This window comes from Paramormyrops kingsleyae, chromosome 1 (assembly GCF_048594095.1).
Source record: "Paramormyrops kingsleyae isolate MSU_618 chromosome 1, PKINGS_0.4, whole genome shotgun sequence".
NCBI lineage: Eukaryota > Metazoa > Chordata > Actinopteri > Osteoglossiformes > Mormyridae > Paramormyrops > Paramormyrops kingsleyae.
The window spans coordinates 52,504,476-52,519,631 of record NC_132797.1 but is presented as its reverse complement, the minus strand read 5'-3'; the positions used below and the strand labels follow the sequence as shown (position 1 = coordinate 52,519,631).

The following is a 15,156-nucleotide window of genomic DNA, read 5'->3' as shown; positions in this document are numbered from 1 at the left end:
TTTCGCCCACAGAACTGCCGCATACTGGATGTTTTTCCCTTTGCACACCATTCTTTGTAAACCCTAGAAATGGTTGTGCTTGAAAATCCCAGTAACTGAGCAGATTGTGAAATATTCAGACCGGCCCGTCTGGCACCAACAACCATGCCATGCTCAAAATTGCTTAAATCACCTTTCTTTCCCATTCTGACATTCAGTTTGGAGTTCAGGAGATTGTCTTGACCAGGACCACACCCCTAAATGCATTGAAGCAACTGCCATGTGATTGGTTGATTAGATAATTGCATTAATAAGAAATTGAACAGGTGTTCCTAATAATCCTTTAGGTGAGTGGGTCGTTCGAAGGTGCATTTAAACTGCATTTTTTGAAGTTCAAAATCAGGGCACCATATCAGTCCATTAAATGGAGAAAAATCAGGAAATGTTTTCCTCAAAAAACAATTTCTTTACGACTGAAGGAAGAAAGACATGAACATCTTGGATGACAAGGGGGTGAGTACATTATATGTGAATCTTTGTTTTGGAAGTGGACTTCTCCTTTAAGTTTATTTTTAGTTGTATGAGACAAATGCTTTTGGACAATAATTTTTCGAAGCAATATTTGTTTAACACAAAAGCTGAGTGTACATGAATAATTGCTGTTTATGGTCATCTGCATCAAAATACTTTTATGTTCTGCATATTTTTTTCACTTACAGCTGAGAAGATTGATCAAGAAACCCTCCTTCTTTTAGATGATGTCACACTGACTTCTCTTATCCCTATTATTGGACTTCGTTTAAAATTCAAGAAGTACCTCAAGAATGTGCTTGATGTAAGTACAAGGTATTAGATGTAGACAGCATGGGGTACATTTGCTTTAAATGGAAAAGGTCTTTGGGATCTGATATCAGAGCATTTTTTTCATATTTGAGAGTTGTACATCATGTATATTCTACATCCACATACTTTCAGTGTGCTCAAACTGGATGTAATCGCACGTTCAGTATTATTAGATGATTTAGAAGACACCTACTGGAGCATGCTAATGAAATTGGAAATGAAATGGAGGAAACCCCTTTGGTTGAGCCTGAGAACTATTCATCAAATTCAGTTTTAGAAGCTGTTGAACAGAGTGATGAGGGATGTGATGAAATTTATGAAGAACAATGTGATGAGTTTGAGGAGGAAAATATAAGAGACAGAGTAGCATTGTTTTTAGCAAAATTAAGGTAAAATTCCTCCCAGACATTGAGTGCTGTTAATTGTGTGGTAGAGCACACATCTATCCTTGTCAGTGATGTTGTTGAATCTCTACAAAGAAAAACTGCCTCTTTTTTTTAAGAGAAATAGGCCACATCGATAGTCCTGAGAGCCAGAATTTTTTAGAACATTTTGCATTTGCAGCTCAACCATTTCGGGGCTTTGAGTCAGAGTACAAGCAAATGCAATATTTTACTCAGACTGGATGCTTTGTGCATCCAAAAGAAGTGCACTGCTGAAGATTTTAGAGACGGCACAATCTTCAAAGCCAGTGAACTCTTTTCCAAAGAGTTGTCCATTCCTCTTGTACTGTACAACGATGAATGCGAGATGGTAAATCCACTTGGATCCAAAACCTCAGTTCACAAGCTAGGCTTTGTTTATTTTACTCTTAAATGCTTGCGACCTGAGTATCTCTCCAGCCTAAACTCTCACTTCTTGTTGGCAGTGTACAAGACAGATGACATAAAAACTTATGGAATAAATTCTGTCTTAGATCCAATTGTGTCTGAGATTAAGGATCTGGAACTGGACCAAGGTTCACACAAAACATTTCAAGGGTACTATTAAAGCAGGCGTTGCACAGGTTTGTGGGGATAACCTGGGTCTTAATTCCATCCTAGGCTACACAGAAAGTTTCTCAGGGAAAACTGTGTGTCGATGGTGTCGGGTTCAAAGAGAGGTTTTGAGAGAACAGACAGTTGAGGACCTGTCAGTGATGCGCAACAGGATTGCTCCCTCTTATGATAGGGGATTTGATTCCAGAAGGCAAGAAACACTGGGAACTAATACTTTCATTACTTAGCTGTATGGAATTGATTTTCTCTCCAGCCTTGACTGCAGAGGCAGTTATATTTTTGCAGCATCTGAGTGAGGAACACCATAGTCTGTTTTTGGAGCTTTATCCAGACAGGCATTTGAAGCCAAAGCACCACTTCATGCTTCACTATCCTGGGGCCATCAGGAAACTTGGACCTTTGGTTCGGTTCTGGTCCATGCATTTTGAGGCAAAACATGTTTTTTTCAAAAGACTATGGGTGTGTCCGAAATCGCGCACTTGCGCACTTTTAGTGCGCGATTTTAGGGCGTAGTGCGTTCACACTGACAACTAAGCCAAAATTAAGTGCACTGAAAGTACCCGGATGGTGCACTGAAAACGGCCAGAAAACGCAGTGCAGAACGATGGACACTACTCGCACTAAACGGACGCCATTTTGACTACGTAGCGGAAGGGGAGGGACTTTCGGCAAGTTTAAATAATGGCAGACAACACAGACACGCAAGCTCATTCGGAGGCAACTGCGTCATATAAATGTAACATTAATAAAATTATTTTACTGATGTATACTTCGGTGTGTAGCCTGTCACTCTCTGACGACAGTTATAGATAATTTTGAGTTTGCGATTATATCGGCTTAGAAGAGTTCGCACACGTAAATGTTAGCAGTTTTTTAGCCGGTTAGGCGGTCGTAGATAAGTTATATACACGCAAATAAAACCACAAGGAAATTCATTGTAAATAAAACACGGCAAATATTTTGGGGCGCTGGAGAATCGCGATCAAATGCTAGTCCGTCACTTCCGGTAAGTGCAAAACGTTAGTGTTCCATTTATGACAGCACTTACCCATGGTAGTGTGCACTACAGGAGGAAGTGCGCAGTGCGCACTACGCCCTACATCTCAGTGCACTGAGGCAAGTGCGCGATTTCGGACACACCCCATGTCATATAACCTGCAAGTTTCGGAACATTTGTAAAACACAGGCTTGATGTTGTGCTACACCCTGCTGTCTGAGAAGATGTCCTCACTTGACTTTGAAGTTGGTCCAGGATACACCACACTCCTGGCATCTATAGACGATTTTGAGAAAGTGAAATGTGGTTTTGAGGGAATCCCATTGTTCTCAGATGTGTATTTGCCATCTTGGATTAAATACAAGGGAGCAACCTATAGGCCAGGAATGACACTTTTTGTATCTCACTCTGCTGATGGTGAGCCCCAGTTTGCAACCATTAGGAAAGTTGTGGTCTTTGACTCCAAAGTCAAATTCATTGTGAAAAAATGGGACACACTTGGATTTGACAGGCATTATTTTGCATTCTCTGTGTCTCCTTCTTCTGTGCTTGATTTGGTGGACATTCACTCTGTTGAAGATCACCACCCTCTACATGTTGTGATGTCCTTAAAGGACAATGAGAACCACCATTACATCTCGCTGCGATACAGGCTATTTTAGGAGGGGGCTGGAGGGGGGTTGTTGGGGATGGGTGGGGGGCGGATGGACGGGGTTGTCGTAGCATGGTGATGAAAAACAGCATTAGTCCATGCTTGTGTACAAATTTATACAAATATCAACAAATTTCAAGTCATCATGGGGACATCGCAATACATGTAAGTTTTACTGAAAGTAATGGCTTAGTTAAAATTAAATGTCCTGTTAATCAAGTGCCAAGTTGGTCAGTAATGCCATCTTGAATGATTTATGTGATGACATTTATGGCTGGACGACATTGGAAAAAACTGACATTGCATTTTGCTTTTCTACAATACAAACTGCAATATGGAAAAAAATACCTCACTTGAGTAGCTTTAATATGGAAATACTGTTTTATGAATTTAAATCTATAAATATGTATAAAAACATATTCAAGTAAATTTATATGCATGTCATTTTCTTTCTTTCATAGTGATTGCTGTTTTAAAGTGAAATTCTGGACACAATGTACGTCCCTCTATCCATTATACCAGACTTGTCTTCTATGATATTAGTGTTAATGTACCTTAACCTTGCACATTCTGGCATGTGACTATCGCGGATACACACATCACAATATTGTTGTTGACACAATATATTGGGCAGGCTTAACATACAGTAAAAATGCAGACATGTGAATTACTATTCATTTTTATTTATTAAAGGAATCAATCAAAGAGCCCGCAACTACAACAACAGGACCAAGGGAACATCAGCAGGGTCCTGAGCACAGAAGAATGGTGGAGCAAGCAGCAGCATTTGTAAGGTCCCAGTCTGAGATAGATAGGTAGATGTGTATGTATGTGTGTGTGTGTGTGTGTGTGTGTATGTGTGTGTGTGTGTGTGTATATATATATATATTTCCTTATGTTCTCATGCTTGGAGACAACCACTGCTTTCAAGCCTTTGCTATAATAAATGGCACAGCACTTGAGCAAAGTATATTACTTGCTGGAGTGGACGTTTGCTTCTACGTCTTTGATGTGAACTACCCCAAGCAGTGTTCCCTGCTGTGGCAGTTTCTACAGACTGTGGTGTATGGACTTCCTGGGGAGGAGACACCGGCAGTAAGAGTTCTGCGAGCATTAATTTTTGCTGACAAACAGTAATTATTATTACTGTGACCTCACCGCTTTCTTGGATTCTCTGTACTTCAACTTGTACACCGTTACTTCTAAATACTTCAAAACTGCAGTTGCAATCGATGAATCATAAGAACATAAGAACTATACAAACGAGAGGAGGCCATTCGGCCCATCGAGCTCGCTTGGGTAGAACTTAATTAACTAATAGCTCAGAGTTGTTAAAATCTTATCTAGCTCTGATTTAAAGGAACCCAATGATTCAGCTTGCACTACGTTATCAGGAAGACTATTCCATACTCTGACTACACGCTGTGTAAAGAAGTGCTTCCTTAAATCCAGTTTGAAATGTTCTCCCGCTAATTTCCACCTATGGCCACGAGTTCTTGTATTTGAACTAATGCTGAAGTAACTATTTGGTTGAACAGCATTCAAACCTGTTAGAATCTTATAGACCTGGATCATGTCCCCCCTCAGTCTCCTTTGCTTGAGGCTTGTCAGATTTAGCTCAACTAACCTTTCCTCGTATGACTTTCCTCTAAGACCAGGAATCATTCTTGTGGCCCTACGCTGCACCTTTTCTAAGGCCGCTATGTCCTTTTTAAGATATGGTGACCAAACCTGTACACAATATTCTAGGTGAGGTCTCACCAAGGAATTGTATAATCTTAGCATTACCTCCATTGACTTAAACTCCACACACCTGGAGATATACCCCAACATTTTTATTGCTTCCTCGCACTGGTGAGAATGACACATGGAAGCATCAACATACACACCAAGGTCTTTCCCATAATCAGCTACCTTTATTTCAGTAGGTCCCATAAAATACCTGTACTTTATATTTCTGCTCCCTACGTGGAGTACCTTACATTTGTCTATGTTAAATTTCATCTGCCAGGTATCGGCCCAGTTACTAATTAAATCAAGATCCCGCTGTAGCTGCTGAGCCACTAGTTCAGTATCTGCTACACCACCCACCTTGGTGTCATCTGCAAATTTCACCAGTTTACTGTATATATTAATCATACTGCGATGAATCCTATTGATGAATCCTACTGTGACCATTTCTCTCACATGGTATCTTGATGCTTATGCATATAAATATTTGTGCACGTTATGAAATGTTTTCATATTTCAAATGCATATTTTCTTGGAAGTAAATTTGACTTCAGTCAGTTTGATGCACTTTCATTATTACTTCTAAATATATTTTTCTTCTACACTGCAGTTACATTGTAACTAATGTTTCTTACAGATGACTGTTTTATATCACAGGATCTATTGATGTTTGCACATGATTGTTCATGTTAAAGTTATGAAATGTTGTCCTATTTTAAATTTGTATTCTTAAAGTCAATGTTTCTAACTTCAGGTTTCATTATTACTTCTACATCTGTGTTTCTTCTAAACTGCATTTACATTGCAATTGATCATCCTTACTGATGATTCCTTTATATCTCAGGATATATTGATGTTTGCACATTATTGTTAATGGGAAAGTTATAAAATGTTTTCCTATTTTTTCCTAATCTTAAATTTGTATTTTCTTAAGTTTTTTTTTCTCGGTAAGTTTGATGCCGCTTCATTATTACTTCTACATATTTTTTTTTCTACATTGCAGTTGATGATTTATATATATCAGGATATGTTAATGTTTATGCACAAATTTGTATTTTAAAGTTAATCTTTCTGACTTCAGTCAGTTAGATCCTTTTTCATTATTACTTCTACATACTTTTATTTTTCCTCTACTCTGCAATTACATTGCAATTGATTCTTACTGATGATTCCTGTATATCTCAGGATATAGTAATGTTTATGCATTATGTAAATGTTATGAAAAGTTTTCATATTTCAAATTGTGTTTTTCTAAAGTTAATTCGTCTGACTTTAGTCAGTGTTTCTGTGATACAGTTTTATACATTTTCATAGAAATTGTCTTAATGCTGAGGTGGAGATGGCAAAAATGTCAAATTCATATGGACACATTTTTTACATGTTTTGTCAAAAATAAAATTCCATTACTGAAGTATGTATTGCTGTAGAATTGTTTTTATTTTAGTAATTTTAATCACCAAAGTTTCTAGATTAAATTTCTGACCCATTTTGGGTTACATTCAACCCAGCAGTGTAGTCATTCTTAACTAATAGTTGGGTTAAAACACAAACAGAAGCTTGGTAGTTGCAGAGTACGGTAAACCAGCGCGCATTGCCCTGGAGCTATGGCATCAGTTTCCCAGCTCTGAGATTCAACGAGCAACTTTGCGGACAGAATCCTAACCCACTGAGAAACACCCATCTTCATGTTCAGAGCGTTTGCGTTTTGCTTTGTTTGCCGGTCTGTCATAATGCGACAGCAGTGACGGGAAGTGGGGTGCGAACCCCCCCCCCCCCCCCAACACAAACGCGGCTTCTGTAGTGAAAGAGGCACCGGTGAAAATTCTAACTCCTTTTACTTAAAGAAACCACTCCTTGGCTTTGATAAGATGCAAATATCCGTAGTACATTCACGCTTAGCCGATTAAGTAAACATGATTGTGTGTGTGATAGTTTTTAAGCCCGCCCTGAAGTGGGTCACGGGGAAAACATCGGCGGGGCGGATTTAAAACTTGTATCTCTGCTTGTTTATTGTTTTGTATCTGCGAGGAACTTCTCCGGGATTTCCCGGGTGTGCTCCAAAGGCATCATAAGCAATAATTACATTAGGGATGGCACATTTAAAAAATATACATTTGACAACCATACCTCTTAATGAGATATAGATTTATGTATGTAGGGCGCCACAGAGATGTAGTCAATGACTGCCGTTGTCAAGTTAACTTTACTCTTGTATCACTCATGATGCATGTGTATTTTGCTGGGGTGATATCTTCTTCGCCCCAGACACAACTCGACGTCCAAAAATAGATCAGAAAAAAATATATAATTTTTCTCTCTTTTTGCTAGTTTTTTATTCACGTGTTAGATTTTGTTTAGTAGTTTGCTGTTTAAAATACACCGATCGTATTGCCGTCTGCTCCACGCAAACACGAAGGCGTTTATATCTCACATCCTTCCCTGGGTTTTTCAGACATGAATAGTGTTCTCCTCTTGGGGGATGGTCGACGACCACAAGCGCACCCATCCAGTCCGTCATTCACGCCACAGGCAGCAGCGGATCTCTTGCACAGGGCGCCACCAATTAAGCCTCTTTACATCGTCTGTGTAATGGGAGATGATCACCAGGAAAGCGTCTGGAATATAATAAAATAATTACAGCCTAGTGTTGAGCAAGCGATTGATCACTACTAAAACAAAACGGTTAGCTGGGTTAATATAGCCCACTAAACGCAGATTTAAAGCGCTGCTAACTGTGCCCTGTCATCCAGGGCTGACATCAGGACGGGGGGCACCCGCCGTCGTATTACTGTACGGCCAAGGGACACATTCTTACTCTTTTCAGTCTGTTTTCCTGTCCAATTAGTCCTCAGTAATAATCCTAAATTGGTTCATCCGAATTATCCCCATAAATGTTTTCCTACAGAACTTGATGAAAAACATTTCTAGTACCAGGTCAAGTTTTGGTTTGCTGTGCCAAAATCTCTGATTGTATTGCTGCGTTCCATTTACCTCGGAGGTCGGAGAGGGACTTAAAACCCACAAAACCCACAGGACAAAGCCGAATTGTCTGTGCAAATGAACTCATCTTGTCTGGGGGTGCTCATAACGGCGATTATAAATAGATGGGAAGGTATTGTCTAGAGAAACGAGACGAAAAGGGGGAAAAGAGAATTCGGCAATCCTCCTTTTAAGGAGAATGGGAGAAAACCTCGATAACGTCCGTTTCTATTCTTCCACTCCCCCGTCTCGCTGCTTCGTGCGCACAGCGTGCAGGGCTAAGCTGAAAGCTGCAATGTCATTAAATTGCAAATGTTTTTTTTCTCGTTTTCCCGACACACGCTATTTACTTATCTGGCAAAAACATATGTTGGGAGGAATCCGTTAAATTCTACCCAGTGCCTTGGGTGATAAGTGCAATAGAGACGGACCCGAAGAGTCCCCCCCTTCTCCAGTCAGTTCGTTTCCTTATCCACAGGGCCATTTAGTGGTAAACTGTCAAGTTAAATGAATAACGGAGAGATATCATGTATGATTATCGAAGAACAGTGAGGAAAGGACGTGGCCGGAGAGTCATCCCGTCGCAAATGAGTTATACCTGCTCTCCCCTCCGCATAAACGTCTGTTTTTAAGGCATATCCGGGGGGTCTGTAGCCTATATATTTTTCTCACTGCCACACTCAATTTCACGGACCGCGTTCTGATTATGCTTACATGCGTATCTCTCATACACCTTTAAGCTAGAGGAAACAGGAGAGAGTGGAAGAGAGGAAGAGGGAGGTTATAGGGGGTGAGGGTAAAATGCGGACTGTTTACAAACAATGGATTTTATGTTTATAAACAGACGTGTCGCAAATGACGCACGCCGCATAGACAGATCACGTGGCATAGAAAGAAACCCATACAACGTTACCTAATCACGGGGTGCGTTCGAGGTGTGTCTGCAGCTGACGTGACGTGGACCGCATTGCTGAGCTCCTCGAAGGCTCTTTTGTTTACGTCCGGCAGAATCCGCATTTTACCCTCACGCGTGGCCTTTACTACGAAGCGGGGTTACTGGCTTATCGGGGTAACTTGTCGGATTTAAGGTACCACAGTTTAAATTGACTTCATATTCGTTCACGTGCATTTTGCCCAGACTACCTTAAATCCGACAAGTTAATCCCGCTTCGTAGTACAGGCCCCCAGTTATAGGTAACTTTTTGGGTGGCGGAATGCAAAACAAAATTAAAGATATAATAATGTGACTTGCACTACAAGTGTATTACGCATTTACAAACGGTTCACCTCTGTGAGTTGGCGGTTTCTTTGCACCCCTTCACTTCGGTGTTCAACCTGAATAAATATGTATAACTAGAGAGAAAAGATAGCCGGGCGGTGCCGAAAATTTTGTTAGGTTAACTTAATTCGCACAACTCGTCCTTCTTCCCAGGCCACTGAAGGCGCTCTGGGTGACCAGATAATCCATGTCAGGGAGGATACTTTGAGCTACTTCGGGTTTTACAAACTACTTTCAAATTGAAATTCTCCTGTGCTCGGCTAAATAGTTCAGCTCTTCTTGTGCTTTGACTGGTTTGTTTCCTTGACTGAAAGACTCATCCAGCTGTTTCACATTAGCATTAGTGACACATGCATGATTATAGGAGAATGACCAATCAGCACACAGCAAGAGCTCAGTGCTCAAGTGAAATCCAGGTCCTTTTAATTGAAATGGTAATTTACAATTCCTGTCCTAGCTCAGAGTGTCCTCCCTGACATGGATTATCTGGTCACCCTACACTGTTAGACGTTTTTGTAAATTTTACAGTTAATTACTGTATATCACTCAGTATGATACTGTAAATCCTCTTTCCAGTAAATAACTGTCATATCCAATGAATTATGGGAATTTTCGGTGACGTCAAACACCATATACAGCGTTTTACTGTATTATTTAAAATTAATGTATATTACTGTAGTTACCTTAATGGCTCGTTTGGCGCCCACGCATCATTTTGTTTCTTTTAGGCATAGAGTTGTTTTGTCTTTTTTCAGTTTTTACATTTGGTTTTAGATTAGGAACCCTTTTTGACCATTGGTTTAGATTAGGAACCAACACAGTAGCGGCACGGGGTTTACTGAGGAAGGAGTTACCCCACCAAACATGAGACGTCCATCAGACGTGCAGATCATGTCTAGATGGAGTCGGTCGGTCCAGAACCATATCACTATCATATCTACACAACGTGCAAATCAGGTGCAGTATCTGCACGTCTAACTCTGACCCCTCTTGGACGTAGATATGTAGTTCAAGCTGAACGTCTAGGTAGGCGACTTTTGGACATTTGTAGACAGATTGTCAATTCCATGTAAACATTGTCAGCGTCAATTCTGGTGCCTATTGTAGCTCATGCTGTTGTAATTTTAATGTTTTAAAATGTCCAAAAATAAACTGCTACACGTAAGCAAATCCCATAATCACAATTTGCCGATGCACGTCCGGTGTGTGGTTTGGCCAAGTTCTGTTGCCGTAGCGCAAAAAAAAAAAAAAAAAGCCGACACTGTCGCGCATGCGCTCTTTTGCAGTAAAACGGTTGTGAGAAACTGCACGTCGTTGTGGACAAGTTTAAAGTTTAAGGTAAGTAGTATTTAGCATTGTTTAGTTGTGTACATTGTTTAATAATCGCATTGCTGACTTTTTTGCAAACCAATATGTCCACATAATTAATCTGAAGGTAAGACACATCTGTACATATGGAACTCCAAAGTGTTCAAAAGTATTATGAAATATATGAGAATGATATATATTGTGAAATACAGCTCATTATTGTGAAATATATTGCATTCTGTTATATAAATTTACTTATTGTGAAATATGATTTCATATATTTTTAGCAGAACGACTTCCATTTTGCAGTAAAGCGGGAAAAGTAAAGTATTTCATCATTCAGCGTCATGAAATGATGAAATAAGGCATCATGAAATGATGAAAAACGGCATTATGAAATAAATACTGATTTTGAAAAAATATATATACATATTTCACAATAAGAAGTAGTGCTAGGCGATAAAACGATCTCGATTTTTTTTATCGATAAAAAATGAGGATGATCACGATGATACACACAGACTATAAAACTCGATCAACCAAGTTGGCTCCGTTTTATAGAATGCGCTGAGACAGACAACTTCATGGCCTATCGAGCAGAGGTTTACTGAACGCTAGCAAAACAGCCAAAAAAGAATCAATGGATGCGTTCTACTTGGGCTTAGGTCTGTCTGCAGCTGATGCGACGTGGAACGCGATCTGCCGGCGGCTGCAAGGGTGGAGTATAAACTGACTGCAGCCAAGTCGGACTACTTATACTCCTCGTAGTCTGTGACACCTGACTGCAATGGCAGCACTACCAGAAGGGTGTAGATAAATCTATACAAAAATCACCTGCATGCACATTACTTCTTTTACAATAACCAACTCCTGATACAAACTGTTAGCAGTGAATAAAATTATTGTGTATTCTGGCTCTGTCTAAAAAGATAGCTGCCAGGAAAATTATCAAATACATGTATTTCAAGGATTCAAAGTTACTATTGTCATGTACTCAGTACAATGCAATTCTTACTTGAATGCCTTCTCAGACTGGACGATTAAACCAAATAAAGCAGCGCAACATCACAGTAACTATGTGTATTGTGTATTGAGTGAATTATTGATGTTTAAATTCACTTAGTTTTTGGTTTAAATGTATTTATGTGTGTTATCATCTGATCTGATACTCCCAATAAAAATGTATTAAGAATGCTGTGTGAGACTTTTTGTACTGAATTTGCTTAATGATGCTAGGTTATTGGGGTGAAATATAATATGGTATTAGAATATATAGTGGGGATTATTTTGTAATGAATAAAGCTGTAAATACATAAATTATGTCTAAAGTAAGTCTATGTGTGACGTTAAAACGACGTCTACACCGACCATTTCCAGACTGTTTTTTCACCTTATACAGACGTCTTATAGTTGTCATAACTGAACATCCAGAGAACGTCTAAAAAAGACGTCATAAAAACTTTCATTCTGCACCCTCTGAAGACGTCTTTTCTACGGTAGGCCAAGACGTCTAAAAGACGTCATTTCAACGTCATATTGTTTGCTGGGACGCAGTTGGACACGAACTTTTCCAGACAAAACAGTGGAAGCAACGCGTGGTGAATGCGGACACGCCAGTGATGTCCATAAATGTCTATGAAGATTTTTATTGCTGAGACCTGAGAGGACACCGACTGAACAAGAGACAAGGTTAACAAAAAATACTGAATGTAATCGCTGTTGTTAAATCTGTGTACCCGAATTTAACTTGCCGCAAAATTAGCGACTTAAAATATTAGCGACAACTTTAATGTCAGCTACACTATGCTTTTTACAAAATAAGTTTGATTTTAATTCAGCTGACAAGTTTGTATGTAAAAACAAAAGGCCACTCCGTTTACTTTTAAGTTAACATAAAGCTAGCCTCTGCGATATTCATACACTGGAGTCTAGCTAACTAGGGTGATTCTCAGACAGTTAACAATATGTATAGCTGTAAGGTTTGCAGCTACTGCACTGCTAGTTTTAAAACCTTTTGTGACCATGCAAAAAGTCATAGCAACTTACCTAACTACATTTTTTCATGTGGCATAGAACAGTGTCCTGGCAATTTCAGGACATTTTCTGCATTAAAGTCCCACATGCACAGAAATCACACAATTGCTGTGTCACAGAAACAAGGAACATATCAGAATATTGGTAACCACAACTGCAGTGTTCAAGGATGTGATTATGTGGCCCATAATTTTTCCTTGCTGAAAAATTGACCCCCCTGACCTCGGGGACACATACTTCTGAGGTTGTGAAGAAGGCCCAAAAGAGACTGTACTTCCTGAGGGTTCTAAGGAAGAACTACATCCAAGAGAAACTGCTGGTGTCCTTCTACCACTGTACAGTAGAGAGCATTATGGTCTACTGTCTCTGTGCATGGTTCTCCAGCTGCACAGTGGCACAGAGAAAAGAGCTCCTCAGGATTATTAAGGTCGCTCAGAGAATAGTTGGCTGTCTTCTACCCTCACTCGAAGAATTTCACAGCTCCTGTTGTCTCAGGAACGCAAAAAAAAATTTTGAGGACCCATCACACCCAGGATATGTATTGTTTGAATGCCTGCCCTCAGGCAGACGTTTCAGATCCATAAAAATTAAAACAAACACACTAAGAAATAGTTTTTTATCCTACAGCCATCACCATGCTGAACACTGCTAAGTGGTCAATTTGAGCTAGTGAACCATTCATGTTTACAGTACAACATAGTGTTATGTTTACATTACAGCTTTAAGTTTCATGCCAATACTGGCTAAGGGGACAAGTGCAATATGCTGTGTGTATGAAGGAATGACAATTTAGTGTTCAGGCTCTTATTTTCATTTATGTTTTTACTTAGTAGTTTTAAGAGTGATTGTGTTTTTATTTTTTGCACTGGAAATTGCACTTTAATTTCATTGTACAATGCCTCATTGATACAATGACAATAAAGATTCTAATCTAATCTATTCATTTAAGATTACACATACGCAATGGCAAAAAAATTACTTGTCCTTTTGAGGGATGCTTAAAATATTTTAGAGTGAGGTCATCATTTGCCACACACATATCTAGAAAACATAGCCATGCAGTCATCTGTCACACAGCCACTTGCACGGCAAGATACTGATGTCCAAATCCAAGACATCCAAGTCCAAGATGAACATAATTCAGCTCTTGATAGTCACAGATCTCTTGATAGTCACCCGGATTTGAGCCCTGAGACGTTTCTAAAGAATTTGGTATTATTTTATTTAAAACTGCAGGCCAAACTGCTTTTGCCAGCCACGACAGTACAGTGCATTGTTGAGCAATTTAAAGAGATCCATATCAGTGGAATGCAGCAAGTTCTTAAAAACTTAGAGGAGAAACTGACAGGGTTACACATCAGTAAGGATGAAACACAGAAAATAATTAAGGAACTTGAACAAGAGGATCTTTTAACTATTTATAACAAAGAACATAAGAACATAAGAAATTTACAAACGAGAGGAGGCCATTCGGCCCATCAAGCTCGTTTGGGGAGAACTTAGCTGATAGCTCAGAGTTGTTAAAATCTTATCTAGCTCTGATTTAAAGGAACCCATGGTTTTAGCTTCCACTACAATAGCAGGAAGACTATTCCATACTCTGACTACACGCTGTGTAAAGAAATGCTTCCTCAAATTTGTTTTAAAATGTTCTCCCGCTAATTTCCACTTATGGCCACGAGTTCTAGTATTTAGACTAATATTGAAATAGTCATTTGGCTGAACAGCATCCAGACCCGTTAGAATCTTATAGACCTGAATCATATCCCCCCTTAGTCTCCTTTGCTCAAGGCTGAACAGATTCAGTTCCGCTAACCTCTCCTCATAAGACATTCCTCTAAGACCAGGAATCATTCTCGTAGCTCTTCGTTGCACCTTTTCTAAGGCAGCAATGTCCTTCTTGAGGTATGGTGACCAAACCTGCACACAGTATTCTAGGTGGGGTCTTACCAAGGAATTATATAAGTGTAACATCACCTCCCTTGACTTAAACTCCACACATCTAGAGATATAACCCAACATTCTGTTCGCCTTTTTTATTGCTTCCCCACATTGGCGAGAGTGGGACATGGAAGCATCAACATACATACCGAGATCTTTCTCGTAATCAGCTACCTTGATTTCAGTGGAACCCATAAAATATCTGTACTGTATATTTCTGCTCCCTGCATGGATTACCTTACATTTATCTGTGTTAAATTTCATCTGCCAAGTATCAGCCCATTCGCTAATTAAATCCAGATCCCGTTGAAGCCTCTCTGCTGCTAGATTAGTATCTGCTACCCCGCCCACCTTAGTGTCATCTGCAAATTTAACCAGTTTACTGTATGTATTCGTGTCAATATCATTAATGTAA

General features: G+C 39.5%; 1 long non-coding RNA gene across 1 annotated transcript; it reads left to right on the top strand.

Moving 5' to 3' along the window:
- The first annotated feature begins 10,522 nt into the window (after positions 1–10,522).
- Positions 10,523–11,958, top strand: LOC140578827 (uncharacterized). Its single transcript, XR_011983101.1, has 2 exons — positions 10,523–10,796; positions 11,328–11,958. It is a non-coding gene; the product is annotated as an uncharacterized lncRNA (long non-coding RNA).
- Positions 11,959–15,156: the final 3,198 nt, after the last annotated feature.